At 45.5% G+C, this 16,290-nt stretch overlaps 1 protein-coding gene across 4 annotated transcripts in view; it reads left to right on the forward strand.

Moving 5' to 3' along the window:
• Positions 1-16,290, forward strand: part of HCFC1 (host cell factor C1) — a 3,865,385-nt gene that overhangs the window by 2,390,373 nt on the left and 1,458,722 nt on the right. The window lies entirely within an intron of this gene.

Here is a 16,290-nt window from a genome sequence, read left to right on the forward strand (position 1 = left end):
CTTGCTCTTAAACCGATGTCAGTAAAAGTTAACAATTGTCTTACCTGTGGAAAGCAAATACCTCATAAAGATTTTCATTCGTACTGCATTCCTTGCTTACAGACAACGACGTCCCTCGCTATCGGTTTAGTGCCTTATTCAACCCCCGAACTATTCATCGCCGGTCTATTTTTGCAGCAAATTACTTTGGTACTCGATTTAACTATCCAGAAATGGCTTCAGTAAGCCATCCGACTACCGATATTCCGAAAAACCGTAAAGACAGAGACAGACTGCATAGGTCCAAAACTGCCGACAATGCTTCCGTTAAACTCGTCGCCAGTTCACCAGTACTCAGTGAGGCGCTTTCGCAGCCCCTGATACCTGCGACTTCAGATTTGTAGGCCTCTACTGAGACCCATTCAGAGTCTGGTGTGTCGCGAGATGCTTCTTCGACTGTGGAACCTGCAGATGTCTCTATCTTGGATGGGTCCGGAGACTGTGTGCAGGCACCGGCTTCTCAGGGTGTATTCAGGCCTACAGACTTGCATTTCAAACAGACGCCATCGTCTTCATCAAGGCCTAAAACTCGACCCAAGCCTAGAAAACCGACGTCCAAACCGCATGGTCAGGCCCATATGCCTAAAAAAACAAATGCTTAGATTGGCTAAAGACCTTATTACTTTAATTAGGGGAAGCCAGCCTTCCCCCTCTAAGAGATATAGAACTGATTTTCCTTCTGATTCTTCTGATCAGGATTCTGAAATTTCTGCTTCTTCTGATTAACAGAATTTTCCCTTATCTACCTATGAGGATTCTGATGCAGAGGATTCCATTACCTCTGCTTCACTTCCAGAAGATTTTTCTTTTGGTGAAAGATTTTTCTTTTGGTGAAACCTTGCATACTCTTAGGGAGTATTTCCGCTGGGAAAGCCAGGATTACTCTTGACTCCAAAAAGAGGCTTAGGGAATTTTTACTTCTCCCTCAACACAGGGCTTTAGCTATCCTTTCTGTCCTGGACATTGTAGATGATGCCTTCTTGGAATCTAGCCTGGCCCAGACACTTTACCTCCAGCTCCCAGAAAACCTGACAGGTACTACAGAGTACCTGATTCTCGCAAGTTCCTCTTCAAGAATCCTACTGCGGATCCAGAGACTATTTCCCAAGGACCTAAAGGCATTTAGGCTACTACTGCCAAAAACCCTACCCCCTCTGATAGAGATTCCAGGGCCTTGGACAGATGGCGTTAGAAGGTATACACTTCTGCTACTTTGGCCATTAGGGCCTTAAACTGCCAGTTTCATATGTTTAAGTATCAGCAGCATATTATGGGACTACTTAAACAGAAAATTATGGTGATTCCTGACTTTGCTGAGCATAAAGTATACAGGATTTAATGCAGTCTGCTGAACAAGTTGATAAACATACTTTGCAATGTGGTTTTGACTCTTTAGAAGCATCTTGCAGAGCTACTGTCATTAGGTCTGTACTAAGAAGGCATGCTTGACTTAAGGAGCAAAACTTGCCAGATCATGTTAAAGCTAAATTACTGGATGCTTCTTTAAACCAAGACCGTCTGTTTGGCAACAAAGCAGAAAAAGTCCTTAAAAAGATGGAGGAAAAAGCTAAATCTTTGCAAACTGTTAAAGATTTCCTGCAAGTACAGCCTCCCAGATTTAGTAGGCATTGGCCTTTTAAGAATTGGTCCTTTCCAGTCTCTTCCAGGCCCTCTCAGTCCAAACCCAGGAACAACAGACCACCTAGGCTATAGTCTCAAGGTATACACAGGCCTAAGCAGTGGGGGGCTCCTACTTCCAAAGCTGGAAGTAGTAAGACACCCACCTATGGAAAAATGTCACAATGACTTAACCTTAACAATTCCAAGCCCTGCTCAACTGCCTGCTCCCTTAGGGGGAAAGCTCGCCCCGCATGCAAAAAACTGGGAACTCATTACCCAAGACAAATGGGTTTTAAATAGTTTTCCAAGGTTATAGATTCCACTCCACACCTTACCAACCCGAAATGATTGGCCAGACCTAACCCCAAATCAGTGGGCAGATGCTCAACAACAGGATGTTCTTCGTGTTTCACTTTTGCAGTCATTACATTTGGGTTATCTGCTTGCAGTAGCCCTCAGTTGGCCTGATTAGCAAAGTCCTGGGTCCTGCTTCGGATGCTGTCCCTTCTTCCATGACGCCAAGTCATCAGGGGTATAAAACATGCAGCCGATGCCATTACATCAGTCTTTCTGGCCGTGCGGTGCCCGAAACAGAAGCAGTTCGCAAGTGCCGGTCAGCCAACTCCTGAAATTTTCGTTTTCGAGTCTCAGAACCGAAGTTTTCAACTAAAACTAAGTACCCCGTTGGGGAAACTTTTTCTTGCTCTAAACCGATGTCCGTAAAAGTCAGTAATTGTATTTCTTGTAGTAAGCAAATACCTCATAAAGATTTTCATTCGTACTGTTTTCCTTGCCTAGGCTGTGACCACGACGTACCTCGCTGTCAGTTTTGTGCCTTATTTAAACCACAAACTATTCGTCGTCGGTATATTTTCGCTTTTAAATATTTTGGTACTCGGCTCAATTATCCAGATATGTCTTCGGTAAGCCACCCAACTACCAACATTCCAAAAAAATGCAAAGATAAAGACAGAGAGAGGCCGCATATGTCCAAAGCTGCTGACAACACTTCTCCTAAGCTAGTTGCCAGTTCGCCGGTACTCTGTGAGGTGCTTTCACAACCCCTGATACCCACTACTTCAGATTCGCAGGCCTCTACTGAGACCCATTCGGAGTAAAGTATGCCGCGAGATGCTTCAGCTGTGGAACCTGCAGATGTCTCTACCTTGGATGGGTCCAGAGCCGCTTTGCAGTCACCGGCTTCTGAGGGTGTATTCAGGCCTACTGACTTGTATATTAAACCAACGCCATCTTCTTCTTCAAGGCCTAAAACTCATACCATGCCTAGGAAACAGACGCCCAGAATGCATGGTCAGGCCTCTATGCCTAAAAAACAAATAAGAACGACTGAAGGCCTTATTACTCTAATTAGGGGAAGCCCGCCTTCTCCCTCTAAGAAACCTAGAACTGATTTTCCTTCTGATTCGTCTGATCAGGATTCTGAAATTTCTGTTTCTTCTGATAACCAGGATTTTCCCTTATCTACCTATGAGGATTCTGATGCAGAGGACTCCATTCCCTCTGCTTCCCCTCCAGAAGATTTCTCTTTTGGTGAAACTTTGCACACTCTTAGGGAGCATTTTTGCTGGGAAAGCCAGGATTACTCTGACTCCAAAAAGAGGCTTAGGGAATTCTTAGTCGTCCCTCAACACAGGCCTTTAACTATCCCTCCTGTACTGGACATTGTAAATGATGCATTCTTGGAATCTAGCCTGGACCCAGACACTTTACCTCCAGCTCCCAGGAAACCTGACCAGTATTACAAAGTACCTGACTCTCAAGTTCCTCTTTAAGAATCCTACTGCGGACCCAGAGACCATTTCACAGGGACCCAGAGGCATTAAGGCTACTGCTGCCAAAAAACCTACCTCCTCTGATAGAGATTCCAGGGCCCTGGACAGATGGGGTAAGAAGGTATACACTTCTGCTACTTTGGCCATTAGGGCCTTAAACTGCCAGTTTCATATGTTAAAGTATCAGCAGCATATTATTGGATTATTTGAACAGAAATTGATGTTGATTCCTGACTCTCCTGAAAATGAAGAATTACAGGATTGAATGCATTCTGCTGAAGAAGTTGGTAAACATACTTTGCAATGTGGTTTTGTTTCCTTTTATGCATCTTGTAGGGCTGCTGTGTCACTGGGTCTGTTCTTAGAAGGCATGCTTGGCTTAAGGAGGAAGCTTTGCCAGATCATGTTAAAGCTAAATTGCTGGATGTTCCCTTAAACCAAGACTGCCTGAGGCAAGAAAAGGTTCCCCAACGGGGTACTTAGCTTTATTGAAGACTTTGGTCTGAAATTCGATTTGAAAATCTCAGGAGTTGGCCGACCAGCACTTGTGAACTGCTTCTGCTTCGGGCACCGTGCGGCAAGAAAGACTGAAGCAAATGGCGTCGGCTGCATCTTTTATACCCCTGGCGAACTGACGTCAGGGAAGAGGCGACAGCAACCAACGCCAGACCAGGACTTTGAAATTCAGGACGACTGCGGGTAGCCTGCCAGCAGGATAACCCAAGAGTAATGACTGCAACAGTGAATACACTTGAACATCTACATTTATGGTAGGTACACAACTGTACTTTCTCTGCAATGCCCTTTGGCTTGTCTACTGCACCCAGGGTATTCACAAAGTGCCTAGTTCCAGTCATTGCATTCTGCAGGCAAAGAAATATTCAAATGTACCTATACCTAGACGATTGTCTAATTCAGGCAGAAAGCCAGGACATACTATTAAATTATCTGGCGTTTTTAAAGAAACTGCTAACCTCACTATGGTACACCATAAACGAAAAGAAATCTCACTTCGTACCCTGCCAACAAATTGCATTTCTAGGAGCAAGCTTGAACACAACTTCCCAGATGGGCCTACCTCATGCCAGAGAAACAAGTTTATTTGACAGCCTACTTCAAACTACTGGCCACAAAGATCCAGCTGTCTGCAAGGAAAAATACTGCAAGCCCTGGGGTTCATAACCTCTTGCATCTTACTAATTCCATATGCAGTACTGCATATGAGGAAACTACAGTGGTATCTCAAAAGCCTATGGTGTCAACATTCTCAGGACCTGGAATCAATGATTCCTATCATTCCTTGTTTAAAGACAGAGTTCCTTTGGTGGGCAGAGGCCTGCTACCACAACAAGGAACTGCCATTCACTCTACCCCCTGCCGCCCAAACCCTAACAACAGATGCATCAGACTATGCATGGGGCCTCACCTGGCAGGGCAGTGCTTTCAGGGCAAATGGAACCAGAGTCAAATGCACCTGCATATCAATAAAAGAAAAATGTTAGCTGTACAGAATTATCTGACAGCCGTCAAGGACCACATTCTTCCAGGACAATTACTGGTAAAGACAGACAACACCACTGTTATGTGGTACATAAACAAGCAGGGGGAAACCCACTCATACCCTCTCTGCAGACTAGCCATGCCTCTGTGGAACACAGCCTTGAGCTACCAAGTGCACCTACAAGCTCAATTCCTGCCAGGCAAGCTAAATTCACTGGCAGACCTAAACAGAAATCTCATGGACCCACACGAGTGGAAACTGGAACCAGAGATATTCAGCATGTTGAGAAACAAATGGGGAGCCCAGAAATAGACCTGTTTGCCTCCCCTCGGAACTACCAATTGGACAAATTCTGCACAAGGACTCCCCACAGACAAGCTTGGAAAGTAGATTTCTTACTCCTGCCCCAACACAGGCCTTTAGCCATACCTCCTGTACTAGTCATTGTTGATGATGCCTTTTCGGACTCTAGCTTTGCCCCCTGACTCTCTACCTCCTGCTCCCAGGAAGCCTGATAGATATTACAAGGTCCCTGACTCTCACAAGTTCCTTTCTAAAAATCCTACTGCGCATCCTGAGACCATTTCACAGGGACCTATGGGCATTAAAGCTACTACTGCCAAAAGTCCTACCCCATCTGATAGAGACTCCAGGGTACTGATCAGGTGGGGTAAGAAGGTATACACTTCTGCAACTTTGGCCATTAGTGCCTTAAACTGCCAGTTTCATATGTTAAAGTATCAGCAGCATATTATTGGATTGCTTAAACAGAAAATGAAGTTGATTCCTGATTGTGCTGAAAATAAGGATATACAAGATTTACTGCATTCAGCTGAACGAGTTGGAAAACATACTTTGCAATGTGTTTTGATTCATTAGAGGCATCTTGCAGGGCTGCCGTAACTGGGTCTGTACTTAGAAGGCATGCTTGTCCGATCATGTTAAAGCAAAATTACTGGATGCTCCCTTAAATCAGGATCGCCTATTTGGCAACAAGGCAGAAGAAGTTCTTAAAAAGATGGAGAAAAAACTGTTAAAGATTTCTTACAAGTACAACCTCCAAGGTTTAGTAGGCATTGGCCTTCCAAGAATTTGCCCTTTCCTGCCTCTTCCAGACCTTTTCAGTCCAAACCCAGATCCAGCAGAGCACCCAGGCTTCCATCCCAGGGTATGTACAGGACTAAACAGTGGGGTGCCTCGTCTTCCAAATTTGGGAGTAATAAACCTCCCTCTATGGTAAAACTGTCTCAATGACTTATTTTTAAAACTTCCAAGCACTTCTCAACTGACCGCCCCTTTGTAGGGGAAAGATTGCTCTTCATGCAAAGAACTGGGAACTCATTACCCAGGACAAATGGGATTTAGATATAGTGTCCCAAGGATACAGATTTTACTTCCACACGTTACCAACACCAAGCGGGTGGCCAGATCTACCCCAAAATCAGTGGGCAGAGACCCAAAAGCAAGTACTTTCTCTCTTAAGCATAGGGGCTATTCAGGTGGTACCAGAAGAGGAAAAGGGACAAGGTTTTTACTCCAGACTTTTCCTGGTACCAGGAAAAGACAATTCATGACATCCTATCCTGGACCTGTCTACTCTAATCACCCTTTTGGAGATTCCAAAATTCAAGATGCTGTCTCTTCACCAGTTACTTCCTATGCTTGGCAAAGATGCCTGTCTGGCAACACTAGATTTAAAAGAAGCACCTGCACATCTCAATCAGGGAATCTTGCAGAAGATACCTACGCTTCAAAGCAGGCTGCACACACTGTCAGTTATCTGCACTGCCCTTTGGCTTATTTACTGGGCCCAGGATATTCACAAAGTGCATAGCTCCAGTCATTGCATTTTGCAGGCAAAGAAATATTCAAATATACCCATACCTGGATGATTGTCTAATTCAAGCAGAAAGCCAGGACATACTTTTGAATCATCTGGCCTTTGTACAAAGGGTGCTAACTTGTCTGGGATGCACCATAAATGAAAAGAAATCACACCTGTTACCCTTTCAACAAATTACATTCCTGGGAGCAAGCTTGAATACAACTTCCCAGATAGCTTTCCTCACGCCAGAGAAACAAATTCATTTGACTACCTTCTTCAAACAAGTGGCCACAAAATCCCTGCTATCTGCAAGGCAAATACTACAAGCCTTGGGGTTCATGGCCTTCTGCATTCTTCTAATTCCAAATACAAGACTGCATATGAGGAAACTGCAAGGGTATCTAAAAAGCCTATGCTGTCAACATTCTCAGGATCTAGAAGCAATGATTCCTATCATAACTTGCCTACACCTAGAGTTCCTTTGGAGGGCAGAGGCCTGCCACCAAAACAAGGGACTACCATTCACACTAACACCTGCCGCCCAAACCATAACAGAAGCATCAGACTATGCATGGGGGGCTCACCTGGCAGGGAAGTGCTTTCAGGGCAAATGGAACCCAAGTCAAATGCACCTACATATCAATCAGAAAGAAATGTTAGCTGTACAGAATGCTCTGACAGCCTTCAAGGACCACATTATTCCAGGACAATTGATGGTAAAGATGGACAACACCACTGTTATGTGGTACATCAAGCAGGGGGGTACACATTCTTACCCCCTCTGCAGACTAGCCATGGCATTGTGGAACACAGCCTTGAGCTACCAAGTGCATCTACAAGCTCAATTCCTGCCAGGAAAACTAAATACACTGGCAGACGGACTAAGCAAAAACCTCATGGACCCACACGAGTGAAACTGGAACCAAGGATTTTCAGCATGTTGACAAACAAATGGGGGAGCCCAGATATAGACCTATTTGCCTTCCCCCAGAACTATCAATTGGACAAATGTTGCCCAAGGACTCCCCACAAACAAGCTTGGAAAGTGGATGCTCTGTCCTTCAGCTGGAAAAAAATGTCCGTTTATGCCTTTCCTCCTCTGCCTCTGCTCTGCAAGGTACTGCTAAAGATCAAACAAGACAAACCTAGGACGATTTTGATTGCACCAGACTGACCACGCCAACACCTGGTACCCATTCTTGCGCAGTGTGTCACTGTTGGCCCCATGGCACCTGCCTCAGACTCCGCCCCTGTTATCTCACCAGGAAAACCAGATTCTGCACCCTCCGCTTCATATACTGAACCTAGCAGCCTGACTAATTACTTAATCTCTCCTTTACCATCCCTCAGTAAACCAGTGACGGATATCATCTTAGAGGCAAGGAGGCCTAGTACTAGGAAATCTTATGCTGAAAAATGGAAAAGATTCTGTGCCTGGAACCAGTCTCAAGGGATGAGAACAGCAGTGCCCAATTTACCTCAGATTTTAGAATACTTAACTGAGATGCTTCGCAAGGGCCTGTCTTTCTCCTCCATCAAAATTCACGCCTCTGCCATTTCAGCTCATTATAACACAGAACATCAACTGACTGCTCCTTTAGGGGGAAAGATTGCTCTACAAGCAAAAAACTGGGAACCCATTTTTCAGGACAAATGGGTTTTAAACATAGTTTCCCAAGGATACAGATTTCACTTCCACACATTACCAACCCCAAACGGTTGGCCAGATCTACCCCCAAATCAGTGGGCAGAGGCTCAAAAGCAAGTACTCTCTCTCTCAAGCATAAAGGCTATTCAAACTGTACCTGAAGAGGAAAAGGGACAAGGTTTCTACTCGAGACTTTTCCTGGTACCCAGAAAAAACAACTCATGGCATCCTATCCTCGTCCTTTCTGTCCTAAACACCTATTCAGTGATTCCAAAATTCAAGATGCTAATTCTTCCCCAGTTGCTTCCCATGATAGGCAAAGATGCCTGGTTGGCAACACTGGATTTAAAGGAAGCCTACCTGCACAATCCCAATCAGGGAATCTTGCAGAAAATACCTACGCTTCAAAGCAGGCTGCATGCACTGTCAGTTCTCTGCACTGCCCTTTGGCTTACCTCCTGCGCCCAGGGTATTCACAAAGTGCCTTGCTCCAGTCATTGCATTTTGCAGGCAAAGAAATATTCAAATATACCCATACCTGGACGATTGTCTATTTCAGGCAGAAAGCCAGGGCATACTTCTGAATCATCTGGCATTTATACAAAAGTTAACTTGTCTGGGGTGCACAGTAAACGAAAAGAAATCGCATCTGGTACCCTGTCAACAAATTATATTCCTGGGAGCAAGCTTGAACACAACTTCCCAGATGGCTTTCCTCATGCCAGAGAAACAAATTTGTTTGACAACTTACTTCAAACTAGTGACCTCAAAAAACCCTGCTATCTGCAAGGCAAATACTGTAAGCCTTTGGGTTCATGGCCTTGTGCATTCTACTAATTCCATATGCAAGACTGCATATGAGGAAACTACAGTGGTATCTAAAAAGCAATGATTCCTATCTCATACCTTGCCTACGGTTAGAATTCCTTTGGTGGGCAGAGGCCTGCCACCAAAACAATGGACTACCATTCACTGTACCCCCTGCCTCCCAAACCTTAACAACAGCTGCATCAGACTATATGCGTGAGGGCTCACCTGGCAGGGAAGTGCATTCAGGGCAAATGGAACCCAAGTCAAATGCACCTGCATATCAATCAAAAAGAAATGTTAGCTGTACAGAATGCTCTGACAGCATTCAAGGACCACATTCTTCCAGGACAATTAATGGTAAAGACAGACAACACCACTTTTATGTGGTACGTAAACAGAGGGGTACCCATTCTTACCCCCCTCTGCAGACTGGCCATGGCTGTGTGGAGCAGAGCCTTGAGCTACCAAGTGCATCTACATGCTCAATTCCTGCCAGGAAAAATAAATACACTGGCAGACGAACTAAGCAGAAATCTCATGGACCCACACAGGAAACTGGAACCAAGGACTTTCAACATGTTGGTAAACAAATGGAGGAGCCCAGATATAGACCTGTTTGCCTCCCCCCAGAACTACCAGTTGGACATATTCTGTACAAGAACTCCGCACATACAAGCTTGGAAAGTGGATGGTCTGTCCTTCAGCTGGAAAAATCTATCAGTTTATGCCTTTTCTCCTCTGCCTCTCGTCTTCAAAGTACTACTAAAGATCAAATAGGACAAACCAAGGATGATACTGATTGCACCAGACTGGCCACGCCAACACTGGTACCCCCTCTTTTCCGTAGTGTCACAGCTAGCCCCAAGGCACCTGCCTCAGACCCCTACCCTGCTGTCACAGCAGGAGATCCAGATTCTGCACCCCAACTTCAAACCCTGAACCTAGCAGCCTGGCTATTTACCTAATCTCTCCATTACCATCCCTCAGTAAACAAGTATTGAATGTCATTTTGGTGGCAAGGAGGTGTAGTACTAGAAAATCTTATGCTGGAAAATGGAAAAGATTCTGTGCCTGGAACCAAACTCAAGGGATGGTCACAGCAGGGCCCAATTTACCTCAGATTCTTTAATACTTAACTGAGATGCTTCACAAGGGCCTTTCCTTTTCCTCCATCAAAATTCACACCTCAGCCATTTCAGCTCATTGCAACACAGAACCCACCCCTCTTTTCTCACCCACTGTTCAAGCAGTTCCTCAGTGTGTCCAAAACCTAAGACCACCCAGGAGAGCCCCTACTCCAGCCTGGGACCTTAACTTTGTATTGGAAAAACTCACTCTTCCTCCTCATGAGACAGCTGCAAGTGCAGAGTTAAAATTCCTTTCTTGGAAAACAGCTTTCCTTTTAGCAGTCACTTCAGCAAGAAGGGTATCTGAATTACAGGCCCTTATGGCAGTGGAGCCTTTCATCATCTTTCCTGCGGACAGGGTGTCCCTCAGGACCAGTCCCTCCTTCATGCCCAAGGTGGTATCCAGTGTGGCTCTTAATCAATCCATTCATTTGCCAACCTTTTCTAATCCACAGAACAAAGGGGAACAGATACTGCACTCCTTAGATATGCACAGACAAGTTAGATTTTACTTGGACAGGAGTAAAGCTGAAAGGAAACCTGAACAACTGCTGGTGGCATTTGCTTCAGGGGCAGAGGGGAAGGCTATTTCAAAGCAAACTATTTCTAAATGGATAGGCCATTGCATTCATTTCTGCTATAAGCACCATGGAAAACCTATCCCACAGGGGATTAGACCCCTTTCAACCAGGGCTTACATCTACCTCTACAGCCTTTCTCAGAGGTGTCCCTACCAGAGACATCCTAAAAGCTGCTGCCTGGAGTTCTGTACGTACTTCCACCAAGCATTACCATTTGCCAATTTTCTCTAAATCTTGCAGGACCTTATAGTTGGTCCTAATGCTATCTAAATTCTTCCTCCCATCCTTAGTTTTGGGAATCTACCCAAATGTGATGACTGCAACAGTGAAACACGAAGAACATAGTACAGTTGTGCACACTTACCATAAATGTAGATGTTTGAGTGTATTCAGTGTTGCAGTCCTGGTTACCCTCCCTTCAGCCCCCTGACTTCTTTTGGCTATATCTCTCTTCTCCTTTACTATACTTTAAAAGCTTTTTGGTGTATTTGCTTTTTTGTTGGCAGTATAACCTTGTATATATGTGTATTTAATTGCTTCCCATTAGGGGGGCACCTGACATCTGGGGCAAGAAAAACTGATGTAATGGCTTTGGCTGCATGCTTTATACCCCTGACTACCTGACGTCATGGAAGATGAGAGAGCAACCAACGCATTACCCAAGACTTTGATGATCAGGCCGACTGAGGGCTACTGCAAGCAGATAACCCAAATGTGATGACTGCAATAGTGAATACACTCGAACATCTACATTTATGTTAAGTGTACACAACTGTACTGTCCCATTGAGGGCTGTAGCCACAGAAAGCACGTCTGCGGAGACTATTCAGACGTCGGTCCCAACTGACTTTGAGGGGGAACCTCTTGTTGGCCAACCAACTGGGTCCTGTCCTACTGCTGGCCGGGCTTCAGTCCCTAGGCTGTCCCCGAAGCCTACGCCTTCCAAGTCAAGACCAAACTCAAAACATATCACTCCTCCATCTGAAGCACAGCCAGATTGACAGTCTTTTACAAACTCTCTCATGCCGGCTTTCATGGCCCTTAGGCACACAGGCCCTCCTCCTTCCACTATCCCTGTGCTTAGCCCTCACCCATCCTCTGCCTCTTCTCCCCAACATCCATCTAGTCAAGAGGGAGAAGAACAGCAATATCAATATGATTCCTCATCAGAGGAATCAGTCTCTTGTGTCTCAAATCTCTTCCCCTGTTGACTACTGTTCCCCAGATGAAGACTCCATTGAAGGGAACGCCCCACCTGAAGATCTATATTTTGGGGAAACAATAACTAAAATGGAGTACTTCAAGTGGGACACTGCCCTGATGTCTGACACCCAGAATAGATATTTTGAACTTCTGCAACTTGTCTCCCTCTCCTTCAGCTATACTTCCTGCGCTCCCAGCCTTCTTGGATGTATTCAACTCCGTCTGTAAGAACCCAGACTCAAGCTCCCAGCACCAAAAAGACCAGACAGGTTTTATAAAGTGCCTGATAACTAACATTTCTTGGTTAAACCTCCACTGGCAGATTTAGCTGTCATTTCTCTGGCTGCAGACAGATAATCTAGACAGGTACCTTCTGCCTCTCTCCTACCCCCACAGATAAGTACAGTAAAACCATGGATAGACTAGGCAAAAAAGTTTATACCTTCTCCACCCTGGCTTTCAGAGCCATTAAGTAATGCTCTGGACCTAGTGTCCCAGGCCTCTACCCTGCTAGCCTCTACACCTGACTGCCCTTCTAAGAATGACATTGCATCAAAACTGTCCCTACCCACATAAGTGGCCAGCTACTCTATCAGGTGTAGTTATGATGCAGCAGAAGCCTCGGCCAGGTTTGCATCTTCTGCATCTGCACTCTGTAGATATTTCTGGCTACGCTTACAGCCTCTTCCAGAGGATTTCAAATCCAAAATTATGGATGCTCCACTGGACCATAACCTACTTTTTGGGGAAAATTCAGCTGAGCTCTTCAAGAACTAGCAATAGAAAAGCAAAGAGCTTCAAGACATCAGATATTTGCTGGTGTCCCCCTTCCCTAAGTACTACAGGAATTGTCCTGCAAAGACTTCCTTTGTCAGAAGGATGCCTTCCTCTTCTCAGTCCTCCTCCTCCAGACCTAGAAGATGATCTTGGAGGCAGCCTTACTGCAGACTGACCAACAACCATCCCCCCTCCAAACAGCCCTTTCCCAACAGATGGGGTGCCTGTTCTGTGTGACTGCCTTGCCCACCTCCCCTTGTCTGCCCGCCCCACTGCCTCCCCTTCTGGTAAACCATCACCTCAGACCATTGGGTCCTTTCCATCATTCAAAGTGGATACTTTCTATCTTGGAGGGAAAAACCAAGGCCAAAAACCATTCCCTTCCCACCAAAAAAAAGAGCTCCACCTATTCCCTCTCATTCTGCAGGAGCTCCTCTCCCTAGGAACCATAAAACCAGTCCCTGTTGGCCAGGAAGGAAATGGATTCTATTTGTAGTCTCTTCCTGGTCCCAAAAATGGACGGTCCTTGGAGACCCCCATACTAGTTCTATCCTGCCTAAACCAGTAAAGTCCCATCCTTCAGGATGCTCTCTCTACAAACCCTCCTACCTCTGATACTACCCCAAGGCTTTATGGTCACTCTTGACTTAAAGGAAGCTTATTTCCACACCCCTGTCATACACACTCAGACATTTCCTGAGATTTTTTGGCATTTCCTCACATTTTCAAATTACAGCCTTGCCCTTTGGCTTATCTACTTCTCCAAAAGTGTTCACAAAATGTCTGGCTCCTGCGATTGCATTTTGCAGAGCCAGGGGTATCCAAATATACCCTTATCTGGACGACATTCTCCTCCTAACGGAATCAGAAACCATTCTCCAAAGTCACTTAAAATTCACCATGACCATCCTGCACAACTTGGGGTTCACCCTAAACCTTCCAAAATCCTCTCTGCACCCCCAGCAGGACAAAGTTTTCCTGGGATGCAGGATCAGATCAATTTGATGAGATCCTTCCTCCCCCAGGACAAAGTGCAGTCTCTCTGAAGTGACTTCCAAGAACTTCTTGGGGTATCCCACCTTTCCGCAAGGCAGTTCCTACAAGTACTGGGGCTCATGGCAGCTACGATCCCCATACTCCCTTTAGCCAGGATGCACATGAGAAAATTTTAGTGGTACTTAAAGAATGTATGGTCTCAGCACCAACACTCCCTAGACAAAACTAATCCCACTTATGCCCTGCCTAAAGTCAGAATTGAGGTGGTGGATCCAGCAAATCCTCCTCAACCAAGGCATTCCCCTACAACTTCCTCTCCCTATGTAATCCATGCACACAAATGCATTAGACCTAGGGTGGGGGCAACCCTAAAGGTTTTCAGGGTTCAAGAACCTTGGAACCCTGCCCTTCAGAAACAACTCATCATCTGAGATGACTGGTGTCCTGTTGGCCCTTCAGGCCTTTCTCCCCATTCTTTAACCAAGCCTTCTTCACATTCTTACAGACACCACCACAGTCATGTGGTACCTGAACAAACAAGGAGGGACAAAAGCCTCTCTGTTATGCCGGATAACCCAACAGATTTGGGAGCTAGCCACGCAACACAATATTTTCCTGCAAACCTCTTACATCCCCTCTCTCGAAAACAAACAAGCGTACTTGCTCAGCAGAACATCCTCTCACCTTCACGAATGGATGCTAAACAGGGAAACCTTTCTAGACATAGTCCACCGGTGGAGCACACCTCAAGTAGATCTGTTTGCCTCCCCCCAGAACTGACAGCTAAGCAAATTCTTCAGCAGGGATCACACTCCATCAACCTAGAGAGTGAATGCCCTCAGCTTTCCTTGGAAGGAGATGTTCCTTATGCGTTCCCCCCTTCCCACTAATACAAAAAATCCTTCTGAAAATCAAAAGGGGCCAACCTAAAATCTTGCTGGTGACTCCCTACTGGCCAGGGCAACACTGGTTCCCCCTTCAATCTGTAGCTAAGGGCAATCACCACAAGTTACCCCACAGTGTGGACCTTCTATCTCAGCAAAAAAGTTCTCTTATTCACCCTCCTCTGCAAATGCTCAACCTAACACTTTGGGTTTTCAACTTCTAATCCCTTACATACAGCTCTACTCTGACCACGTGCTTTCGGTCCAGAGGGAAGCCAAAAAAACACCTACTAGAAAGATTCTCTAAGTGGTGTCTTCTTAAGGACAGGGACCCAATGCAGCCCCCCCCCCCCCAAGTCCTTACATGTGTTTGTGATCTCATCAAGGCTGGATTACCTTTCTCCTCTGTAAAAGTCCACCTTTCAACCTGCTTACCCTTATAGCCACCCCTGCTTTCCAGGCTGGAGCTTTTCCTGAGAGGGATCTTGCATATTAGACCACCACAAAAACCCATCCCTCCTCCCTGGGACCTTAACTTTGTTTTAGAAAAAGTCACCTTACCTCCTTTTGAGCCGGCTAGTTCTGTCACCTTACAAATGTGCACTTGTAAAACCATTCTTTTAGCGGCCATCTTTTCCGCTAGAAGAGTGTCAGAACTACAGGCCATCAAGGCCTGCCCTCCTTACACCACCTTCCATAATGACAGAGTTATTGTATGCACAAATCCTTCCTCTATGCCCAAAGTGGTTAATGAACTATCCTTAAACCCAGTCCATCCACTTACCTACCTTCTTCCCAACTCCAACCAACAGTGCAGAGAGGATCTTTCATTCCCTGGACGTACACAGTTAACATTCTACTTAGACAAGGCTAAGCCCTTCAGAAAGTCTGACCAGCTCTTTATCTTCTTTCATCCCAGGGCTCTGGGCAAGGCAGTCTCCAAATAAACCATTTCCTGTTCGATCAGAAAGTCTATTCTTTTTTGTTATGCACACCATGACAAAGCCTTACCTCATGGTGTAAGAGCTCACTCAACCAGGGACATGGCTACCTCCAAGGCCTTTATCAATGGCCTGGACATAGCTTCCATCCTGGAAACAGCTACCTGGTCTACAGTTCACACCTTCACCAAACACTACATACAAATTAGACCAAGTCTCCAGGTCCAGGGCAGGCTTTGCTGGAGCAATCCTGCAAAGATTCCTGGAATCCCCTACCTCTGCTTCCACCCATCTCTCTTCCTAAGCTGTGGTACTCTCCCACACCAGTGAATACTTCAACATTGGAATAGAAGGACATAAAATAGTTGTGTAATATCTTACCATAACCATAGATGTAGTTCTCTTCCATGTTGCAGTATTCCTTCCCACCCTCCATATACCCCCTATTCTCTTACTGCAGGGTCTGGCCTCTGGCCACTGCTTCCACTCACGAAGGCATATCTATTCAGCCTTACAGTGGCATTTGTTCTTTTTGCTGGCATCTT

Source organism: Protopterus annectens, chromosome 8.part0, assembly GCF_019279795.1.
Source record: "Protopterus annectens isolate FY-2018-M chromosome 8.part0, PAN1.0, whole genome shotgun sequence".
Classification (NCBI taxonomy): domain Eukaryota; kingdom Metazoa; phylum Chordata; order Ceratodontiformes; family Protopteridae; genus Protopterus; species Protopterus annectens.